At 45.1% G+C, this 19739-nt stretch overlaps 1 protein-coding gene across 2 annotated transcripts in view; it reads left to right on the forward strand.

Moving 5' to 3' along the window:
- The window catches only part of URAD (ureidoimidazoline (2-oxo-4-hydroxy-4-carboxy-5-) decarboxylase), a 60899-nt gene that overhangs the window by 33980 nt on the left and 7180 nt on the right, over positions 1 to 19739 (forward strand). The window lies entirely within an intron of this gene.

Raw genomic sequence — 19739 nt, forward strand, 5'->3', positions numbered from 1 at the left:
GTACAGCGGTGGAGCAGATCAGCAGGAGGGTACAGTGGTGGGGAAAATGAGCAGGAGGGGTTCAGAGGTGAGACAGATGAGAAGAGGGTACAGCGGTGGGGCAGATGTGCAGGGAGGTACAGTGGTGGAAGAGATGAGAAGGGGGTTCAGCAGTGGAACAGAAGAGCAGGGGGGTTCAGTGTTGGGGCAGAAAAGCAGGAGGGTAGAGCAGTGGAGCAGATGTGAAAGGAAATGTAATGGTGGGGCAGATGAGCAGGGGGTTACAGTGGTGGGGCAGGAGAGCGAGGTTGTACAGTGCTGAGATAGATGTGCATGAGATACATTGGTGGGGCAGATGAGAAAGTGGGTTACATTGGTGGTGCAGATGAGCAGATGGGTTCAGTGTTAAGACAGATGAGAAGGTGATTCAGCAGTGAGACAGAAGAGCATGGGGATACGGCGGTGGAGCAGATGTGCAGGGAGGTACAGTGGTGGGGCAGATGAGAAAAGGGGTACATTGATGGGGCAGATAAGCAGGGGGTTACAGTGGTGGGACAGAACAGCAAGGGGGTACAGTGGTGGGGAAGATGTGCAGGTGGTACAGTGGTGGGAGGGATAAGAAGGGGGTTCAACGGTGGGACAGAAAAGCAGGGGGGTACAGTGATGGGCCAGATGAGAAGGGGGTTACAGTGGTGGGAAAGATGAGCAGGGGGGTTCAGTGTGGGGGCAGAGGGGAAAGGAGGTACATTGGTGGGACAGATGAGCAGCGGATTACAGTGATGGGGCAGAGTAGCAGGGGGTACAGAGGAGAAAGGAGATACATCAGTGGAACACATGAGCAGGGGGTTACAGTGGTGGGGCAGAAGAGAAGGGGGAACAGGTGGGACAGATGTGCAGGAAGTACAGTGGTGGGGCAGATGAGAAAGGGGGTTACAGTAGTGGGGCAGATGAGCAGATAAGTTCAGTGTTAGGACAGATGAGAAGATGGTTCAGTAGTGGAGCAGATGTGCATGGAGGTACAGTGGTGGGGCAGATGAGAAAGAGGGAACATTGGTGGGGCAGATGTACAGGGGGTTACAGTGGTGGGGCAGATGAGAAAGGGGGTTACAGTGGTGGGGCAGATGAGAAAGGGGGTACATTGGTGGGGCAGATGAGCAGGGTTGGTACAGTGGTGGGGCAGATGTACAGGGGATTTACAGTGGTGGGGCAGATGAGCAGGGGGGTTACAGTGGTGGAGCAGATGAGCAGGGGGGTACAGTGGTGGAGCAGATGAGCAGGGGGGTACATTGGTGGGGCAGATGTTCAGGGTAGTACAGTGGTGGGGCAGATGAGAAAGGGGGTACATTGGTGGGGCAGATGAGCAGGGTTGGTACAGTGGTGGGGCAGATGTACAGGGGATTTACAGTGGTGGGGCAGATGAGCAGGGGGGTTACAGTGGTGGAGCAGATGAGCAGGGGGGTACAGTGGTGGAGCAGATGAGCAGGGGGGTACATTGGTGGGGCAGATGTTCAGGGTAGTACAGTGGTGGGGCAGATGAGCAGGGGGGTTACAGTGGTGGAGCAGATGAGCAGGGGGGTACAGTGGTGGAGCAGATGAGCAGGGGGGTACATTGGTGGGGCAGATGTTCAGGGTAGTACAGTGGTAGGGCAGATGTGCAGGGGGTTACAGTGGTGGGGCAGATGTGCAGGGTAGTACAGTGGTGGGGCAGATGTACAGTAGTGGGGCAGATGTGCAGGGGGTTACAGTGGTGGGGCAGATATTAAGGGTAGCACAGTGGTGGGGCAGATGTACAGTGGTGGGGCAGATGTGCAGGGGGTTACAGTGGTGGGGCAGATGTGCAGGGAGTTACAGTGTGTCAGGTACTCACCGAGACCGAAATGCTGAGAGCGGCTTCCCTTGCAACTGAGTGCACGATACCCCTGAAGGTGGCACAGAGGGTATCAGGCACAGAAGAGGCACGGGTTGCCAGCAGGTGTGCAAGCCACGAAGATATCTTCAAGTGCAAAGAGAACCCGTGTAGAGTGGACTGGTTGCTGGGCCGATGAGAAGCCTGGCTGGGGCTCAAACACCTTGACCTGCAGACAGGAACTGGAGTAGAATCAACTGAAGCAGCCGAGGGTCAAACACAGAGGAGCAGGTGGAAAGAAGTCCCAGGGAGGCTTGAGGCCAGAACACAGAAGGAATCCTGGGGCAGCCTGAGGATCAAACACAGGGTAAGGCAAGAGTAAGTCCTAGGGCAGGCTGGGGGTCAAACACTGGATAACAGTATAGCAAGTCCTTTAAGCAGGCCAGGGGGTCATATACGGAGGTCAGGCAGGAGCAAGTCCAATGGAGGAGACAAGCAGAGAAGTCCTTAATCAAGCCAAGGGTCGAGTACTGGAGAGATTTCAGGGATGGTCAGACGATTCGGGTCAACAACAGGCAGGCACAGGTGTACAGAGAAGTATCTCTTTGTCGAAAATGTCCAGAAATTCATGGTATACTGCGGGGACATGCTGAAGATTGTCTGGTACTGGCTGTATAGCCAAGCAGGAAGCCGGTTTGCTGGAGGTAGACACAAAGTGTTGAGAGCAGTATGTAGATGAAAAGAGAATTTCTTTTTTAGTCCAACTGATTTGAGGGTCATGAGCTTGTAACCAGGGAAATCCCAGGATGATAGGGAACATGGGTGAGCTGATGATGCTAAAGCAAAGAAATTCTAGGTGACCAGAGTCTGTGGTAGTGAGAATAGGTTTGGTTTCCTGAGTAACAGGTCCTGAACAAGGTAGGGACCCATCTGCTAGATGTATCCGTAGGAGCTGTTTCTTGTCTTGGAGGGGAAAATGCAGGTTGTGGGCCAGAGATGCATCCAGGAAACAGCTGCATGCTCCAGAGTCAATGATGGCCAGCAGCCGAACCACCTCTTCCGCCACCTGTAATGAGACAGGAAGGACAAAGTGAGATTGGGTTGAGCCGGTAACTTGAAAGTTCATAGTATAATGTGAGTGACACTTACTGGGTCTCACGGGGGAGTTGCGTATGAAATGACTGGCCTCCCCACATTAAAGGCAAAGGTTGGCTTGGCGCCGGCGGAGTCTTTCATCAGGGGTGAGCGGAGAGCGTACCAACCCCAACTGCATGGGTTCGCTGTCTGAGGGAGAGGAAGATACTGCAGAGGGTGCAGGAACAGGAGGAACACGAGGTAACATCCAGGTAGGCCGTGAGGACTGGAAGCGTTCAGAGCGGCATTCACGCAGGCGTCTAGCAAGCTTAATAGCTAGTTGGATCAGCTCTTCCAGAGAAGTGGGGTATCCACCCTGTAAGATGGACTCGGCTGTGGCTGTACGTTGTGGGTAGTCATACAGCTGGGCCATAGCATTGAAAAAAAGTCTCTACAGAGTCCAGAAGGGAGCTCTTCTGCTCCAAGAGGTTATGGACCCAGGCTTGAGGTTCTTCCCATAGTAACAAAATAACAAACCCCACTTTTATAGCTTTAGAATGAAAATTCCTGGGTTGGAGGGCAAAGTATAACTGGCAAGTATTCGAAAAAAATTTAGAGCATTTAAGAACTCTGGAAAACCGTTCTGGCGTGGGAACCCTAGGTTCAGGGATGGTCATCATCACTGCAGGAACTGGGTTGGCTTGGCCTTGGGAGGAAGATACCCCACTGGCTGATGCTGAGGATGCTTCCGAAGGAGCCGAAGAAGTTGTTATGTGTTGAAGGCGACCCTCAATTTGGAAGTAGCCATCTTGCAGTCTCTGGACAGCCTGTGTAAGGGCTGTAACCTGCTGGAAAAGGGCCTCCAGGGGAGAGCCGGCTCTGTCGGCCTCTGACATGGCTGGTTTGTACTGTCAGGTACTCGCCAAGGCTGAAATGCTGAGAGCGGCTTCCCTTGCAACTGAGTGCAGGATACCCTCTGTGCCACCTTCAGGGGTATCAGGTACGGAGAGGCACGGGTTGCCAGCAGGTGTGCAAGCCACGAAGATATCTTCAAGTGCGAAAAGAACCCGTGCAAAGTGGACTGGTTGCTGGGCCGATGAGAAGCCTGGCTGGGGCTCAAACACCTTGACCTGCAGACAGGAACTGGAGTAGAATCAACTGAAGCAGCCGAGGGTCAAACACAGAGGAGCGGGTGGAAAGAAGTCCCAGGGAGGCTTGAGGCCAGAACACAGAAGGAATCCTGGAGCGGCCTAAGGATCAAACACAGGGTAAGGCAAGAGCAAGTCCTAGGGCAGGCCGGGGGTCAAACACTGGATAACAGTATAGCACGTCCCTTAAGCAAGCCAGGGGGTCATACACGGAGGTCAGGCAGGAGCAAGTCCAATGGAGAGAAGCTGAGGGTCAAACACTGGAGAGGAGACAAGCAGAGAAGTCTTAATCAAGCCGAGGGTCAAGTACTGGAGAGATTTCAGGGATGGTCAGATGACCCGGGTCAACGACAGGCAGGCACAGGTGTACAGAGAAGAAACCGGAACACTGGAAGCTGAGGAGACAAACCAGCAACTAACAAGGGGCAGAGCTGTCTTTATATAGGCCCGCCGGGGGATGTCCCGCTGTGTGTGAACGTGCTCGTGCTGATGCGCCGCGTCGCGCACCCACGTGCACTAATCCATTCAGAGCGTGCGCTCGTACCCGCCGATCGTGCACCAGTATGCGCTGGTGTGCAACTCCACCACGCAGGCGCACAGGGATGCGCCGATACTGACAGGCTCTAGTTCTGCTATTCCTCTGACACAGTGGTGGGGCAGATGTGCAGGGGGGACAGTGATCTGAGGTGTGAAGGTGCATGAATTGGGGCTGATCTGAGGCAACAATAACCCCACTAGAATTATTACCTGGTATGGATAACAGTGGAACCAGGTCAAAACAATTTTAAATCAACACTGGCATATATTTATGAGATCTCTGGTGTTGGGGGGATTGTGGGAAAGAGAGCGTTACTTACAGCTCGTCTGTCTAAGAACTTAGGGGATAACCTTATCTATTCTGAGTACCGTAGAACACCCAGCAGTAACTGGGTAACAGATTTACCACCCTTGCAAGGCATGCATCCATGTGGGGGGTGCATGATTTGCAATCATGTGGAAAAAACTGACTTACTTATGAGTTCAGATGGAAGTAAAAAGTTCAAGATACAACATTTCATCAACTGCTCAACTAACCGTGTCATTTATATACTTACCTGTCCTTGTGATAAAGCATATGTGAGCAAAACTAAAAGGCAGCCTAAGATCCAGGTTCGTGAGCATATTAAAAGCATTAAGAAAAAGGATGATGAACGCCCACTTGCCCTACATTTTATTCAACATCATGGAGGGGACCCAAGGGGGTTAAAAGTTAAAGGTATCTACAGTTTGAACTTACCTACCAGACAGAATCAGGAAATTGGGGACTCCTTGTCCTGATTCTTGAACTTGGGCTCTTCTTCCAGATTCTCTGTAAACACCACATACACTGCATATATAATTTGAGGAAAAAATGTGGATCTATTGCTTAGATACATTATATCCGAAAGGGTTAAACACAGAGTGCAATTTATCTGCATTTTTAGAACAATAACAGGTGATCCACTGTTTACACTTTTGGAATAATCATCTGTCAGGACTCTGATAAGATTAGCTCTGCTTGATTTACTTCATGTATCCACTCTGCTGTGTAATGACAAATTCTTTGTCTGATTTTGATACATATAACCAGCCGGTTGTAGCAAAGTGAATTTACTTTGATTCTTTTTGGTTACTTTGTTTTCATCTCTCTCCTATTTACATAAACAAGACATTCTTTCCTATGCTGCACTCAATGTTTAAATTTTTACTTAGTGATGAAAGTTTGTTGAGGTTGGGGTGTCTGGAATTGTTAGCAGTGAAAATCCACAGGTGTGTGGAGTCTTTAAAAGACACCTCTTCCCAGCCCTCTGAAGAAACTCGCCTGACGAGTGAAACGCGTCAACGTGACATCATCACGACAGTGACTGTGATGCTTTGACTCAGACAGGAGCCTACGGACCTGCCTTTCCGCCCCAGCTACTAAGCTAGAATCCTAGCTGAAATGATAGGAGGAGTGTGTGCGCAGTGATCGATGTTTTGTAGAGGCTGATCCTGGAGCTGGCAGATGGATCCCCTGGTGCTGTTCAGGACTGGTGAGACCAACTGAATCGGTAATATCCGATATTTACCTTTGCCTGTTTCTATCCGGCACCACTTTGACCTCCTTGCTGCACACTACTTGTACCCACGGGAGTCCACTACCTGTCAGCTTTGCTCTGTACTAGCTAGGCTGTTGTTTACCGTACACCGAGCATACTGCTTCTAGAGTGGAACTTTACTGATATCTGCCCAAGGATCTAACCCAGCACCATTCATCAGCCTTGGAACAGAGCAAGATCCTCTTTACTTCACCCACCTCATTTAGCTGTTCCTGTGTTTGACCTTGGACCCCGAGTCTGTTTTCATTACACTGACATTTTAGGATATATCACTATTGTGGACCGGGGACCGCTTGTCACCTTTCTACAGACCAGCCATATTCCCCCCTATGGGGATTGAGATTTGAGTGTGTGTGGGGATAGAGGCATATTCATTGCAGTTGCCAGTCTGTGTTGACAACGTTGTCATATTTTTTTATGGATTGGTGAAGGTATTTATGGTTTTACTAATGTTCACATTTCAATAAAGTAATTCTATTTTTTTCTTACTACCCGAATTACTCCTCTTTGGTAAATCTCTTGAGGATCTCCAGTCCTCTTTAATTATAGTTACAAAACCTGGCAGGGCACGGGATCACATGCGGAATTTGCAGCACACGGGCACTTCTTAGCAACACACTGGCTCCTGGGAAGCGAGGGGTGTACATTACGAGGGGTGTAAGAAAGGAGGATGTACTGGGCCACATCCCTGAAATGGTCAAATAAATAATTTGCAGAAGCAAGGGGGCAATCACCAATTGTGAAAAGAGAGGAGGAAGCAATCAGGAAGGAAAAGTATATGTTTAAGGGTGAAGGTCTGCTACAAGCACACTCCGTGCGCTTCCATTGAGACAGACATATTAAACATTCACAAGAATTAATAGAGACCAAAACACAGCCAAGCTGATCTTGCTCACTTTTTAATCAAAAGTAATAAATAGACTATAGTTCTTATTTAAAGCTGAAATCTGGAAATAACACCATTGCAATGGGCCCCCACCCAAGCACTGCAAGGGGCAAATGCTTGTTAAATCTATGGGTAGAGGAATTATCCTTTGCTTTGGCAGGCTCTGAAAAAGGTGTTGTTGTGTAATTCCTGGTGCTAGTGGTCCATCGCCACTACAACAGCAAGAATGTGTATATTGATGGGTCTCACTTGCTAAAATCAGATGTACTGCACTTAAATTAGAGGTAGGAAACAGATATAAATGTATGGCTTTGCTGCTAGTGACACGCAAATCTTCTTTTCTTCTTTACAGGCAGGAACTGTTGTGAATAATCTATGTGCTTGCAGAGGAATTTATTGGTGTTGTATAAAATTAATAAAATTCCGTCTGTCAATTATTCTTATAAGAGTCTGATTATGGTTAGTGACCCTGAAATGGTTGTACTGCTAGCTGTTATCAAATATTGTGTTGCTTAGAGATCTGCACAGGTGTAATCAACATAGCCCATTCCCTGTTAAAAGCTGAATGTTAACCAAGCCATCTACCCCACTGCTGAAAATATATAACCCAAGTACTACTACTAAGTAAACTAAGGAGAAATCACTTAAAGGCCTCCACCTATCATGTACTTCCTCTACCACCCATGCTCACACATTACATTATTTATGTTAAACATTTGCAAGAATACCTGTAGCTAAGGTGTATTGAAAGTAATTGGCCCCTATGTCTCTTCCTGATGACCAGTTATTATACCCATACAGGGAAAGAAACATTTTATTACTGTTAAGGCCTCATTCATACAGGGCAGATTGAGACGTGCCCCATGCAGGGCTGGTTTTCTATGCGTGCCCATGCCAGCAGTCCCATAGCTGTCATTTGGGATGTATCTGCTGCACAGACACAGCCACTGCACCCAATGTGACATCTATGCTGGTGCAGTTGTATAGCCCCGAACGCCCCCAAGGTGAGTTTGGGGGCACGCACCTGAACCCACACAAAAGTGAATGCCTTTTTTTAGTGATAACCTTCCTACTTCCTCCTTTCTTGCCAAGGCAGGGATAACCCGCCCATACCCCGCCCGCTCCCCCACCTGAAGCCTCCAGGGAATACATCACATCCCAGGAGGCTACAGATGCAGTTCCACAGCAGGCTACCATCTTTCATATGCACCATAGGGGGTTGGCTGTGATTCATAATGAAGTAACAGCCGGCTTCCAAAGCCAAGGTGGCTGCAGGAAAAAAAACAAAACAATGAGAAGAATTGGTTCTGTGGAAGACAGCGCTGGACTTCATAGGCTGGTAAGCAGCTGTTACCTAAACGTCGGTAGCTTTAGTATTTTTAGCTGCTGATTTTTAATTTTTACCCACCCTGGAGTTCCTTTTTAAGATGTATATTTGATTTTTTTTAAGATGTATATTTGAGGTTTTTTTTACAAAGAATATATTGAATTTTGAAAGCAATTCTGTCACTTTGAAAAAGGGGAAAAAAACATCTTGTAAAAAGACAATAATATTTATCATATTTGCTCTCTTTGCTTGCATTTCCCCAGTGCACTGTGGTGCCACCTGCTGACCACTACATCACTATTGTGTCCAGGGTCACTTCTATAAATCATGGGGCCCCATACAGTCTACCTGACAGGGTCCCTTCCCCTCAACAGTGACAAGCACAATTTGCTGGGAAGAAATTGGGGTTTGACATCTTTGCGTGGAAGGGGTTTAAAACTTGTAAAAAGCACGGGGGTCAAATATGTGTTTAAAACATACAAATGCTAGAGTCAGGAACATGCACTGTACAGTGTGCAGGAGTCAGGATTGGGTAAAGGGCATAGTGCTGGAGTGCAGAGGTAATGCCAGGGGTGGGTAAAGTACATACAGTGCAGAAAATAATTTGATCCCCTGCAGATTTTGTAAGTTTGCCCACTTAAAAAGAAATGAAGGGTCTATCATTTTTATCATATGTGTATTTTAAAGGATAGAGACAGAATATCAACTAAAAATCCAGAAAAAAACACATGATACAAATGTTATAAATTGAGTTGCAGTGCAGTGAGTAAAATAAGTATTGGATCCCCTACCAACAAACAATATTTCTTGCTCCCACAGACTGGCTACAGTATGTGATCATGTAGTACACAGATTAGTCCTGTCAATTAAAGAAGGTGCTCCTATTGACAACTCGTTATGTGTATAAAAGACACCTGTCCACAGATTCCCTGTCTTCCATTCCATCACAGGCGCTATTTTTTCTGTTTACATGTGAGTGCAATACATGCTTGTTTTTATCTTTAATAAATCGAAGGTTTTACACTATTGGAGCTTCTCTCATCTTTCATGCCATACTTACTAACTATGAGCTGGGGAGATACGATGGGATCTGAGTTTCAATAATTCCCTTTGATGTCCTTGGATGTCCATGACCATCTACGATTCCTGTATCTGAGTCTATTTATTCAGCCCCAGAGGGCTAATTTTACACAAGCTTCCCCTGATCCTCTGTAGTGGGGGTCATGGGGCTCTGGCAAGCGGCCGGTTTTATCACTGGTGGTGGACTGCACGCAACATTTTCCACGTCATGACAGATTTCATATGTCTTTCATATTGATGGACTTTTTTAGTTTGGCAGTTTTCTTCATTTATTTTTTCACGGGTGTTTGACTACATGTTTGGACATTTTATTACATATTTTTGCATTTACTAACCTTACTTTTCAAAATTTGAGAATATACAATTTGTGGTTATTTGTTTATGTTATATTTGTTCACGGTTCATGGATAACAATATTGATTGATTATGCATTATTGAGTCAATGCTGTAGCGCGATTCTATTATTAGCTACATTTCCATTCAAACCTCACTAAATCACTATCATTGGCAAGACCAAAGAGCTCCCAAAGGACATCAGGGACAAGATTGTAGACCTGCACAAGGCTGGAATGGGCTACAAGACCATCAGCAAGAAGCTTGGTGAGAAGGAGACAACTGTTGGAGCGATTATTCGCAAATGGAAGAACTACAGAATAACCATCAATTGCCCTTGGTCAGATGATCATGAGAAAAGTGAGGGATTAGCCCAGAACTACACGGGAGGAGTTTGTGAATGATCTCAAGGTGGTTGGGACCAGTGTCACCAAACAAACCATTTGTAACACAATACACCGCTATGGACTGAAATCCTGCAGCGCCTGCAAGGTCCCCCTCCTCAAGAAGGCACATGAACAGACCTGTCTGAAGTTTTTCCAGTGAACATCTAAATGATTCAGAGAAGGATTGGGAGAAAGTGCTGTGGTAAGATGAGACCAAAATTGATCACTTTGGCAATAACTGGACTCGCCGTGTTTGCAAGAAGAAAAATGCTGACTTTGACCCTAAGAACACCATCCCTACAGTCAAGCACGGAGGTTTAAACATTATGTTTGGGGCTGTTTCTCTGCTAAAGGTATTGGCCGACTTTGCCGCATTGAGGGGCCAATGGACGGGGCCATGTATTGTAAAATCTTGGATGAGAACCTTCTTCCCTCAGCCAGAACACTGAAGATGGGTCGTGGATGGGTCTTCCAGCATGACAATGACCCAAAACATACCGCCAAGGCAACAAAGGAGTGGCCCAAGAAGTATAACATTAAGGTCTTGGAGTGGCCTAGCCAGCCTCCAGACCTTAATCCTATAGAAAATGTATGGAGGGAGCTGAAACTTTGAGGAGTGCAGGAGTTAGGAGTAGGAAATAGACAGAGTGCAAGGGTCAGGAGTGGGTAACATACAAAGTGCAGAGGTAATGTCAGGGTGGGTAATTTTATTCATATAGTATACTGTAGTGCAGGGGTCAAGAGTATGTAATGTATAGAGTACAGGGGTCAGGAGTGGGTAACTCACTGAGTGTAGGGGTCAGGAGTGCAAAACTTGCAGAGTGCAGGAGTCAGCAGTGTGTAATGTACAGTACAAAGGGGTTGATTTACTAAAGGCAAATAGACTGTGCATTCTGCAAGTGCAGTTGCTCCAGAGCTTTGTAAATGAGCAAAAGTTCTGCTGACTTCCATAATCCAATTATGTGCAAACAAAATGCTGTTTTTTTTTAAATTATCTTTGCATGTGATTGGATATTCTTTGCAAATTAAGCTTTACCTCAATTACTAAGCAACTGGAGCAGCTGCACTTGCAGAGTGCAGAGCCTATTTGCCCATTAGTAAATCAACCACATAGTGTAGCTTGCTGAGTGGGTGATAGGGGTTACAGCACCTTGCACATTATCATTTGCATTGCAACACTCAATAAGGGCACATTTACATTTGCAGTTGGGGTGGTAAGCAACATGAGGTTGAGCCATGTTTTTACTTCTACCCAACAGTTCTCCTTAAGCTGCAAAGGCAGTGAAGGAGGTGTACATGCCATGCCCAAGATGCTTTGCATCGCAGTGCTGCAAAAATTGTTGCCGCTGTTGCATTCAACTGAATGTGCACTTCTGCAACCATGTGCAATGCACTCATTTGTAATGAACTGCTGGCAATATAATGCCTCCTCACTGCCGGTCAAACATTTTCTGTAGAGAGAATCAAACCCAGTGGTTGCTGGTGCTCAAAATTTTTGGGGAGCGCAAACAAACTGAAAAATTAAACTGTTAGTAATGCAGGACTGTAAATAGCCATTTGTCAGGTGATTATGTATCAGTACTGCTAGATAAAACTATGCCCATCAAAATGCAGCCTCACTGTGCCCATCAAAATGCAGCCTCACTGTGCCCATCCATTGCAGCCTCGCTGTGCCCATCCATTGCAGCCTCGCTGTGCCCATCCATTGCAGCCTCACTGTGCCCATCAAATGCAGCCTCACTATACCCTTAAAATGCAGCCTCATTGTGCCCATCAAATGCAGCCTCACTGTGCCTGTCAAATGCAGCCTCGCTGTGCCCATCAATTGCAGCCTCGCTGTGCCCATCAATTGCAGCCTCTCTGTGCCCATCATATGCAGCCTCACTGTGCCCGTCAATTGCAGCCTCACTGTGCTTATCAATTTCAGCCTCACTGTGCCCATCATATGCAGCCTCACTGTGCCCATCACAGTAGGCCAATCACATCCACATTTCAAGTAAAAGAAAATAAAACCACTTAACATAAGGTGCCCCCATCAGAGTCCCCCTATACATCAGGTGCCCCCATCAGAGTCCCCCTATACATCAGGTGCCCCCATCAGAGTCCCCCTATACATCAGGTGCCCCCATCAGAGTCCCCCTATACATCAGGTGCCCCCATCAGAGTCCCCCTATACATCAGGTGCCCCCATCAGAGTCCCCCTATACATCAGGTGTCCCCATCAGAGTCCCCCTATACATCAGGTGTCCCCATCAGAGTCCTACTTTAAAATCAAGTCTCACCATCAGAGTCCTTCTTTAAATCAGATGTCCCCTTTACATCAGGTGTCCCATTCAGAGTCCTTCTTTAAATCAGATGTTCCAATCCGCATCCCTCTTTACATCAGGTGTCCCCATCAGAGTCCCCAAATACATCAGATGTCCCCATAAGAGACACCCTTTACATCAGGTGTCCCCATCAGAGTCGCTCTTTACATCAGGTTTCCCCATCAGAGTCCTCCTTTACATTAGGTGTCCCCATCAGGGTCCCCCTTTACTTCAGGAGTCCCCATCAGAGCCCTCCTTTAAATCAGGTGCCCCTTTACATCAGGGGACCCCATCAAAGTCCCCCTTTACATAAGGTGTCCCCATCAGACTCCCTATTTAAATCAGGTGCTCCCCTTTACATCTGGTGTCCCCATCAGAGTCCCCCTTTACATCAGGTGTCCCCATTAGATTCCCCCTTTACATCAGGTGTCCCTATCAGAGTCCCCCTTTACATCAGAAGTCCCTATCAGAGTCCTCCTTTACATTAGGTGTCCCCATCAGAGTCCTCCTTTACATTAGGTGTCCCCATCAGAGTCCCCCTTTACATCAGGTGTCCCCATCAGAGCTCTCCTTTAAATCAGGTGCCCCCTTTTACATCAGGTGTCCCCATCAGAGTCCCCCTTTACATAAGGTGTCCCCATCAAACTCCCCATTTAAATCAGGTGTTCCCCTTTACATCAGGTGTCCCCATCAGAGTCCTCCCTTTACATCAGGTGTCCCCGTCAGAGTCCTCCCTTTACATCAGGTGTCCCCATCAGAGTCCCCTTTTACATCGGGCGTCCCCATCAGAGTCCCCTTTTACATCGGGCGTCCCCATCAGAGTCCCCCTTTACATCGGGCGTCTCCATCAGAGTCCCCCTTTACATCAGGTGTCCTAATCAGAGTCCCCTTTACATCAGGCGCCCCCTATTGACGGGCTGCCACTGATCAAACCCATCTGAGGGCACAGCATGTGTAAATGAGCCATTAGGTTGTTTAGCCAATTAGGTATTTTCTGCCAATGCAGTAGAGCACTGTAGGTAGAGATGGCTTTACTTTGGGCTACCACTGAGTAACCTGTGGTCTAAGGCAATTATTAAAAAAAATTCCTTGGGCCCCATTTGTTCAGCTGGGGGCCAGGGACAGGAATAGGACAATTTCATGTTTTTTTTCAGAGACAGCAGGGTAACCATTGCACCAAAAAGTATTAAATATTTTCAGCGGAGTAATCCATGTGCTGCAGTTCCCAGCAATTAAATGAAAGCCCCGGCAGATTAATATAGGAGAAAAGGATGGAGGTTTCATTTAATTGTCAGAACTATTGCTGCAAGGATTACTCTGCCTGTACCCAAAAAAAACATTAAATAGTCCCATTCCTGTTCTCCCAACCCCCTGCTAAACAAATGGAACCCCAGGGGAAGTCCTTTGTAATTGCTGCAAAGAGCAAGAATACTCTGTGATGCCCTGAAGTAAAAAATTCCCTATTCCACTAGGCCCCCTGTTGAATGGCAGGGGCAGGGGCCCGGGCCCTGTACAGGAGGGCTGGCTCTACTACTTTATCGGTAGCCCTGATTGTGTCCCTTCATTTGTGCTACACCTAGAAATGTAGGCTGAATATGAAAATGTATTATTAGACATGTGTGGTATGACTCCATATGACAAGAGAGGGGAAGGGGTTTATTAGTATTGGGGTGATTGGGGACAAAAGGGAAGATTGAAAGTGTAAGAAAAGAGAGAAAGGGAAAAAATAAAATAAATAAGTGGGAAGATGGGATCTAGGTTTGTGGGGGGTGCAAGGGAAGAAAAGAAGAAGGGGGGATTAGGAGGGGTATGAAATGGAGGGGAGTGTGTTCTGGAACCATGGTGGAGGTCCAGTAGGCAAGTGATGGTTTTTCCCTCTTTAATATGTCTAACTGGATGGCAGTGGGATTCAGTGATCATGGGAATTTTATGCAAGGCTGCCAGATTTTCAAAAATGTGCTACCAGTTTTTGCCATTATACAATTTAGTCTGTTTTTGACCTCTGCAAAGCTTGGATTGGTGGATTTCCAAGTATCATTTGTTTAGCAGCTGTCTATATGTGGATTACCAAGGTTCTCCGGTAGGGGACAAATTGCACATGAAGATTGTTTTGATAAGATTGTATTCCTCGAATTCTTTTTAAGGCACTGCAGGTGACAATAAAAAAATAAATTTTACAGTTTACTCCACCTCTATATAAAATCAATATACATGTATATAAAAACATAAAAATAAAATTCCTAAACAAGAACTTTTTACTCCATACTACCACACCAGTATGTCACTGTGTAACAGTGATGACAGGCGTGAACATAATAAACATAAGTTCTTCAGTTCTGAGTCCACAAAGTGGTGAACTCAACGCAAACTAATGGCTGCTTCCTCAGGAGTATAGTGTGGAGAAATAGAGAAATCTACAACAAACATAGACAGTATAAGCAATCATAATGAACATGATATGTATGCAAATATGTACAGTTCCATATACAGTGGAACCTCGGTTTGCGAGTAACGCGGTTAACGAGCGTTTCGCAAACCGAGCACTGTATTTCTAAAATTCCTAATTCGGTTTGCGAGTGTTGTCTCGCAAACCGAGCAGGATTCAGGCCAAAAGCGTTGTGAAGTACCGCTTTTGGCCTGAGGTGGGGGGCGCCGGAGCCGAGCAGAGCCGAAAGTCGCCGATCGGCGCCGTTCAGAAATGCACGGAAAGGCCCGAGGACAGTTTGGCTGACCTCGGCAAACCTCGGAAAGGCTCATGAACGGAGTCTTTCCGAGGTTTGCCGAGGTCCGCCAAAGTGTCCTTCGGGCCTTTTCGGCCGTTTCCTAGGCTCTCCGGCGCCCCCTGCCTCTGGCCGCATGCAGTATTGCATCCCATTAAAGTCCATGCGGAACAAATTATTTTAGTTTCCATTGACTTCAATGGGAAAACTTGCTTTGATATGCAAGTACATTGGATTACGAGCATACTCCTGGAATGGATTATGCTTGTAATCCGAGGTTCCACTGTATACTGAAACATTACAAGATATAGGCAAATACTCTTAACAAAATCAGTAACATCCTAACACAACTTTGTTCAGAAAGCTGAATTCCTTTTCCTCCCACTGACGCCTATGATAGGAAACTATTCCTTCCACTGGCACCAACAATGGGGTGCTATTCCATCCACTGAAACCAACAAGCCACTATTCCTCCTGACACCAGCAATGGGGCGCTATTCTTTCCACTGACACCAAAAATGTGGCATTATTTCTCCCACTGAAACCGATGATGGGGTACAATGTCTCCCACTGATGCCAACAATTGGCAACCTTACTCCCACCAATACCAATGATGGGGCACTATTCCTCCTCCTACTGACCACAGGTGCTATGTAATTTTCTCCCACTGACAACCAAGCCTGAGGCATTTTGTATTCCCAATGGCTACAGTCCAGCCCCCAAAATCCTGGCCCTTAGTTTATAAAGCTTGGAGACCCCTAGTATAGAGTAAAAAGTTCTTGTATAGGACTTTTATTTTGGCTTTATATACACATCTATTGGTTTTTTTTATAAAAGTGAAATAAACTTATGTAAAATGTATTTTTATGTTGACTGAGTTGTCTCCTGTGGTGCCCTAAAAATCCATATTACTGTTTGGAACATCTATGTATTAGTTTGTGCAATTTGGGATGTGGCACCTTTCACCAGCTTATGTAATCATTGAATGCTGGATAACCATATACTGAGAAGACAATCATTTTTGAATTTATTAGTTTGGCTTTTCCTTCTAATAATATAACATAATCTCATAATAGCTTTGACATTGATAATAAAACAAATGTCCAAAATGGTTGAGAATGTATTCTCTTTGTACATACTACACCGAATCCTAAAGTTGGAACTCATGCTTGAGTTTCCTTAATTCATCCTAACTTCCAAGAAGTGAGAAAAGCTGAAGCATTAATTTTTGGCAGCCACTTCAGCTTTTTGTCCCTAAGGGCAGCAATCTTGTGTCTGTGGGACAGCCTAAGGCATTCCTGCATGACCGGTCTCGGGAGCAAAAAGTGATCGGACAGGTTAAATACTGTCTGGCACTGTCTGTATTTGGTGAAGCCATGTCCTCCCCTCCCATATCCCAAACAGAAACAATTGTGAAACTTGATCCCTCCCATTTGGGGCTGAAGATGCACCAGAAGACATCAGGAGATGGCAGATTGTGCTAAAACATTTTGATTATTCTGTCTTGTCTAGAATCAACTTTGGTTGTTAAAAGAAAACCAACACAATTTTTCACCATTTTCTCCTTAGCAAATACTTTACAGCCTTTTGCGGGGGACAGTTAAATATTTATATTTTAAGCAGTTTTATCCCGAGAAGACCTTGACTAAACCAACCTGACTCTAGGTCAACGTCTCTTTCACTTTGTCTTGGCTGTCCATTCACTCTATAAATTGCAGGAAGGTGTTACCAGCAGGTTGAATAACACAAATTAGGGATGCACAAAAGCAAAGACCTTGTTTCCAAAGAATCAGTCACAGATTAGGAAGAGGAGGAGCAGCAAGGAGGGCTAAGAATGAAGAGAAAGTACTTTGTCACACAAAAGAGGAGGAGAATTAGGGTGGATGAAAGGGGGGAAAGGCAAAGACAACATCCTGTAGGATAGGTCTTCTTCCATATTCATGACCCAAATGTACCGGAGATTCTGGAATGTGCTGTCTGTGTAATTCAGGAGTCCAGTCTTCTGTCTCAAGATGATGGAATATGGACAATCTCATGGAACACAAAGTGCAATCTGCTCAGTCAACAAGCCTTAAAATGCCCCAATTTCCCAAACACATTGGAGTTAATTTACTAAAACTGAAGAGTGCAAAATCTGGTGCTAGAAACCAATCAGCTTCCAATTTTTGTTTGTCAACGCCTAATTGAACAAGCTGAAGTTAGAAGCTGATTGGCAATTAAGCACAGCTACACCAGATTTTGCACTCTCCGGTTTTAGTAAATCAACCCAATTGTATATCATTTAATTAAAGTAAGGCTTAAAGATTCTAATTTGATTATTAATCATATTAATAATTTTACATTTGTATTTTTTTATCGGTTATTGATCTCTTCCAGCTGTTATTTATCACCATCTGAATAGCGTCAAATATCTTTTTGTACTGTAGTGATTGCCCAACAATCACAATTTTCTTAGATCAAGATGTTCATATTTATGAAAAGTGGTTTTAATTAAAATAAATGGTGATTATTAAATGGACAATATAAAATGAGCTAAAACTATCATTCCTGGCAAGGTTACCAAACACCTTCCCCAAACAGGTGAATGAAGAAAACTTGTATAGTAAGGCTAGGCTCACACAGTCCTATCCTTTCCATCCTTTTATGTTTTTTTCAAATAACAAAAAGAGGGGAAGAGAAGGCAGGACAGCATGAATATTTGCAGATCTCTATGCACTGAGACATGACTGGCCCTATGAAAATAGCACTGCAAATATGCATAGAGGCACCTGTTCAAAGGCTCACTAATGATATTATTTATAATATGTCTACAGTTTGGTTAAGCACGATAGAATGTACATTTTAAAGTATAACAGCTGGGAAAAATCAATATGTAAAAGTTGCCTTACAAGTAAATGGAATTGCCAGCATTTATCTTCTCATGTGCTAATTCATTCTTATAATAAATATCTGGTGATCTGGTGATTTTTCTGGTTTCATAGAATCCCAGACCTGGAACAAGATATTGTGAATGAGGTTCATAAAAGTGTCAATTTCTTATCTCAATGCTTGTTGTTATTCAATGCCTCAGAAAGCATTGTAGCCAAAGCAAGACATGACAACCAGGGATCCAATTTTCAACAGGACAGGTCAGCAATAACAGCCTACTTAATCCTCTCATGACAGTTATACCTTAAGGGAACCCTGTCGTCAGACTATTCATTAAAAGAAAAACAATATTCCCTCCAGATTATATGTGAATTTTGCATATTTTTTGCATGTTATTTACCAATAAAAGCCTGCCTTGCGTAGACATCCAAAAGCTTTGAGACTTCTGCTGACTGTCACCATTTTGGATGGGATGTCAGCAGACTCAGAGCTGTCACGCAAGTAGGACTCTATAGTATTTCCCTCCATTCCTTCCCCACCAGCTTCATAAAAGTTTATGTTGGGAGGTGAAAGGAGGGGCAGGGGAGCTGGGCCAGCATGTAGAGTTATTGGACACTCCCAGAAGTTAAGATGCTAAGAGGGTGGGGGCTGTGCTGGGGAGTTTACTCTTCTGGAGTAGTCATATTTTCTAGCAAGCACAAAGCATATTATAAGTGAATAAAAATAATTTATAGAATGGAAAACACTGATAATAAACAATTAAAGTGGATGTAAACCCAATGTCATCCTTTCTAAACTACTGCCATAGGGGTTATCTATAAGGATATACATGCCTCCTGCATGTATCTTTACCTGTCAAATGTCTCCCTCTGTCTGTTATTAGACCCGAAAAACTGCATATTCTGTGGGTGGGTCTGTTGTCTGGAGCTCGGTGGGTGGAGTCGTGATGTCAGTAGACTCCCCGCCCACCTCTACACTCCCCTTGTCAATATGCATTTTCTCCTGTGTATTTCTAACACTGAACTTCTGCTATGATCTCTATCATCCAGTGAAAAGTAAAGTAACCACATGACTTCAGCATGCCAAATCATGCTGAGGTGTGGAACAGCCAATCCTCTGCTGAAGAAAGGAGTGGGGGAGGGAATTAAAAAATAATGTATGTCTTAGGCTAGTGCACGAGATGTAAATCACCTGTCACTCACAGCAAGGGGGAGGATTTGACAAAGTTTTTCTAGTTTGTCAAGATTTATCTCACTGAACAATAAAAGAGGATTGCTCAGAGATGGATTAACTCTGTGTGGCAAGACTGGGCTCAAATGATAGGAAATCGTATACTCTACAGTACAGTATGATATCAAAAAAAAAATTTCGGGTTTACATCCACTTTAAAATAATTACCTTTTCTGTGTCTTCTCCTGCCATTCTTTTCAGTTCTTCTTGAAGTTGATGACAAGGTCTTTTTAAAGTTAAACTCCAGGGAAAGAAAAAGTCTATCTTGTAGTGGGATAGCCCCCACACTGTAAGGATTAAATGCTTGTTTAGGTCTAGGAGGCCACAATAAGTAGTTTTTAATTTGATAGCTTTGTGGACATAACAATAATGCATAGATTATGTTATTGTAATTTTTAGTTTTCTGTATGGGCATCTTTATGCCAGCCATAGACAGGCA

The sequence above is a fragment of the Aquarana catesbeiana genome, linkage group LG02, assembly GCF_042186555.1.
Source record: "Aquarana catesbeiana isolate 2022-GZ linkage group LG02, ASM4218655v1, whole genome shotgun sequence".
NCBI lineage: Eukaryota > Metazoa > Chordata > Amphibia > Anura > Ranidae > Aquarana > Aquarana catesbeiana.